A 5,106-nucleotide genomic window follows, 5' to 3' on the forward strand; every position below is an offset into this window, starting at 1 on the left:
TGCTCCTGTACTCAACTAAACAACGTGGAGAGTAAGTAAGTAGTTACATATAACGGAAGACTTATTGTGCTCCTGTACTCAACTAAACAACGTGGAGAGTAAGTAAGTAGTTACATATAACGGAAGACTTATTGTGCTTCTGTACTCAACTTAACAACGTGGAGAGTAAGTAAGTAGTTACATATAACGGAAGACTTATTGTGCTCCTGTACTCAACTTAACAACGTGGAGAGTAAGTAAGTAGTTACATATAACGGAAGACTTATTGTGCTCCTGTACTCAACTAAATAACGTGGAGAGTAAGTAAGTAGTTACATATAACGGAAGACTTATTGTGCTCCTGTACTCAACTTATCTCGGAAACTACCGCACCGATCATCACCAATCATAGCTGGGTAATATTTTTATAACTAGGCAGTATTTTTACAGCTGAGCACTAAATAAAACAATTGAAATTTTCACAAAAATGATATGTTTCAGATTTTAACCAATAAAAATTACAAAAAAGGAGTAATTTTCAAATATAAAACAATCAAAAAACAAACTTAAAAAAATTATTTGTTTTTCTTTAGTGAAAATCTCATGAGTGTTGCAACAGAAAAGCAAGACACTTTCATTAATAACTGCATCTACAAAGAAATATTTCAATAAAATCTACTCTGTGATGTAATACTGTGATGATAGCTCATTTTTAAACTAAAATGTCAATAAAATCCTTTTTATCATGGCTGGTGAACATTATTGAATGTCAAGTATGAGTACACTGATGTAGAACTGTCAGACAATTACAGAAAAGGCCACAAGCCCAATAGCCTTCCGCAGGAATGAGCAGTTGTACCTGCCCGAAGGGAGGGTATTTCTGCCAGTATTATTAATAAACTTCCGTTGTTTCATATTCAACACGACAATATTTTAAAATATGCAATAATTTAAACACTTTCACGGTTCATCTTATGCTTTTATGTTGATTTCTCATTGTTGTCGTTGTTGTTTGGAGGAAGGTTACAAAATGGAGTGTCTGTGCTGTCAAGCTTGCCGTTGAGTCGCCCGTGTGCATTTGTTAATATAAATGTAAGTGTATCGTGGGTTATACATGATAAAACCTAAAAAAAAAATCGCTTTCCATAATATTAGGGAGTTCAATATGAACTCACCACTCTCATCATTTTTGCATCACCCTGAAAACAACTAACATCAGAATAAAAGAATTATTTGTGTACACATTAAATTTCACATAAAAGTGAAGTAGCGTCTGATAATTGAAAACAGGTTAAAAACTATATCGATGTATAAGTTGAAATTTCCCCCCATTGGCTCAGTGGTTAGTCTGCAGGCTTACAATGCTAAAAATTCAGGTTTCGATACCTGTGGTTGGCAAAGCACGGATAGCCACTGTGTAGCTTTGTGTTTAACAACGAACAAACAAAAGTTGAAATTATAATAAAAAATGCTCTTTCTGTGAATTTAAATATTTACTCAATCAAAATACAATTAGAAGTTTACTCAGTCTAGTTTACATTGAAACTAATTTTCATGTTTGAAAATGTAATTGACATGAAAACAGTAAGTTATATCTAGCTTTAGAACCTTTAACTTTCTCATAACTCAGTGATTAATGTTAATTATTCATCTATAAATTTAAATATACGTTTTGGAAGTTCAGACTGCTAAGAAATGAGTTTGTTCGGTTCTTGTTGATTTCTTCATGGATTAATTTATAAAAAAAATCATTCGAACCTCAGAAGAATTCCTGTCAGCTTCCTTTGTTGTAAACAAAAATTACAAGGCTACAAGTTACGCGTCCGAGTTCCAGAAAAAAAGCTTTGATAACAAAAGTGGCAACATGCACCAAGTTCTTGTTAGACACAAACGCAACAGAAATGTTATAGATAAAGTAAAGAATACGGCATTTAGCCAAGAAGTTAGACAGGGATGTTAAATACACGTAAGAGGTTTAGTTTACTTCCTTCTTATGTGATCCACAGTTGTCACTAACACGTAGAGAAATTACCTTACAGATGCGTGAAAATCCTCTTACGCTCCCCAAGTGGCTACCCAGTGGCACAGCGGTATGTCTGCGGACTTACAACGCAAGACACCGGGTTTCGATACCTGTGATGGGCAAATCACAGATAGCCCATTGTGTAGATTTGTGCTTAAACTACAAATAAACAAATTCCTCAAGTGACTAATCGCATAATCAAATAAAAAAGGAACAGACGAATAAAAAAAGATTGAGGAAAGGGTCATATATATGTTTGAAAATTATCTTACACTCCCACCCAATGACTGATGACACAATGAAGAAAAGTGTGAAAATTCCCTTACGCTCCCCCACTGTTGGACCAAGTATATCAATGCTTAATGGTTAGAAGTAACGTGTAATGTTCACCGTTCGGTAGAGTGAAACGTGTGGATGTATAGAGCCAAAAAACTGTGTTCAAAAAAATCCTGTAGTCGGTTATACCGTCTAAAATATTTTGAAGGAGTTTTAAATAACAAATAGTTTACGTATGTATGTATATATATATATACAAGGTTCGACAGCTGTTTCATATTTATTAACTTATATGCGAAAATATTTCGCATCATATATATATGTATACAATTTCCATGTTTTAAGAATATCGTTAATTTCTAAGTACTACATATATATATCTTTCATGGAAAATGTCAGTTTTAAGTGTAGTACGTTATATCTGGACTCAGAATGAAAGGTATTTATATTCGGGTAATTATATGATTACTTGACGAAGCTGTGTCGCTGAGTCTTTCTCGTAACATTCATGAGAGCTGAATATGTAATGTTTTAGGGTCCACCAAATCTGGATTTGTAACGTATTTTCCTCAGACATCATACCAATATTGTTAATATTTAGAGAACATCTGTTTTCCTGTACGTGGGAATGAATACACGTCCCATCTATGGGTATCGGAAGGCTTCGTATAATATTGGTGTAACAGTTGAATTTGAAATGTCCACGTGCACACAATAATGTAAATTATTGTTTAGAATACTACTATTTAAAATAAATGCTTATGGGAGTCAAAATATTGTAGATTAGAGTAACCCAAGAGTTGGCGGTGAGTGCCTTTGACAAACTGCTTACCATATAGCCTATTAGCTCGTAATTAGGGATGATTCGCGCAGATAACCCTTGTGTAACTTTGCGCGAATATCCGAAAAAACAAAACAAATAAACTTTTGTTCTCTGTAGGATTATTGTTTCTTCGTTTTCGAATTTTTGCGTAGAACTACGCAAAGGCTATCTGTGCATAGCCTTCCCTAATTTCCAGCTAATAGACTAGAGAGAAGACAGCTAGTCACTGCACCTACCGCTAACTCTTGTCTGACCGAATAATGATATTTAGTTTAAATTATGTCTCTAAGTTTATACTATATATCTCAAAACGCAAAGCTGACAATCTATTGATCCCAATTCTGTAGTTAAAACAGAAGTCCCCACATTTCAAGAGGTATTCCGTTGTCCTAACATCAGTCCAGCTATCTCGGAATAATCTAAATATTAACTCTCCTTCGTCTAACGTTATACTGCTGTTCTAACGCACTTAACTATAACCTTAAGGTACACGAGGTAAGTAATTACCATCAGTTAACAAACAAATGCCTTAATAATGTAAAACAACAGTGGAAGTTTACAGGGGAAGAACGTTCATTAGGCGTTTAATCAAGAAGCAAAATACAAAACGATCAAGACTTACGAAAAAGAAGAAAAAACAATAAATAAAGGGCGTAGATGAAAGTTTGTGTAAGAACTGAAGAATGTATGAGCAATGGCTATCTGTCAATACACAAAGATAAGAAAGGTCGAACACATGTATGAAGAGGTAGTTGTCGTTTTTATTTCTATCTAGGTAAAGTATGTGAGCTGCCGTACAGAGTCAATAAAACTCCAATCGTTCGTTCGTTTTTTTTTTGTTTTATGTTGATGTTTTAAGCACGCGACGGGTGGCGCCAAGTTTAAAGTTGAGGAAACGCCCCATGAATGTATAAGTCGTCCATCAGTTTTTGGATGTGTAGCTTAGATATAAGGAAAGCCGGAAGGGGGTGAGGGGGTCAGCTATTCTTGGTGCTACAGCTGAAGAAGAGTTCTGTCAAAGACCAGCTGCACCACAGTAACACCAACACGACATTCCTCTTGAACGCATCCACACTGTCGAAATCTCTGCTTGCTCACATCGGGATCTGTGTCAAACGCATGTCACCGCTAGCAGTCCTTCATAAACAATTTCTAGATGAACTACAAACAAATCTCGGCAAGTACGTGATAATTAATCTTCCCTCGAGCTTTCCGCGTTTCCGTTTCTACAGATGTTTGATTACGGTTTTAAAGAGAAGTTCCAAATAATTTTAAGATGTCTTACAGGAATTCAAATACTTGTTTATATTACCCTTCTGTTGAAAGTTTTTCCCGTCCCGTTGCTTCAAAAACGAGCTTCCCACTTTGAAGTCATAGGTGCGCTATAAGAGTGACGGTCAAATCCCTATATTCGCCACGTATGAGCAGCCCAAGAGTTTACAATGTATAGCTCGAAATTAAGTACGGTTATGCGCAGATAAACCTTTGGGAAAAAATATTCTGAAGCAAACAAAGGTGCTACCAAGTTTAATTGATGCAAACAAGAAAAATGCATTTTAATTTCATATAATACAACATATCTTTGTTCCTCTTCCTTGAGTCAGTGAAACATCATAATTACATCATAATCAGTATTACATCATAATCCATCCGTTTTCCATACTACACATCATCATGTCCTTGTTATTTTCTTCCCTTTCTTTCAGCCTAGCATGGCCTGATGGTTAGGACACTCAACTCACAAACTGAATGTCGCGGGTTCGAGTCTACTTCCGCAAAGCTCGTTCTTCTACCCGTAACAGTAAAAAGTAGACAAACAATTAGGGACAGCTAGCGCAGATAGACCTCGAGCATCTTTCCGCGTAATTCAGAACTCTCTTTTTTTCTAACTATACCCTCTATCGCATTCCAATTCTTATTTTCCCCTTTCTCCTCGTGTTGGGTAACACGCACACAGATAACATTCTACTGTTAACCTCGTTTCACCTCGTGTTGGGTAACACGC

General features: G+C 35.8%; 1 protein-coding gene across 1 annotated transcript in view; it reads right to left on the reverse strand.

Annotated features, from left to right (window-relative positions):
• Positions 1-5,106, reverse strand: part of LOC106456954 (potassium voltage-gated channel protein Shaker-like) — a 120,872-nt gene that overhangs the window by 71,411 nt on the left and 44,355 nt on the right. The gene's annotated exons all lie outside the window — the stretch shown is intronic.

This window comes from Limulus polyphemus, unplaced genomic scaffold (assembly GCF_000517525.1).
Source record: "Limulus polyphemus unplaced genomic scaffold, Limulus_polyphemus-2.1.2 Scaffold274, whole genome shotgun sequence".
Taxonomy (NCBI): Eukaryota; Metazoa; Arthropoda; class Merostomata; order Xiphosura; family Limulidae; genus Limulus; species Limulus polyphemus.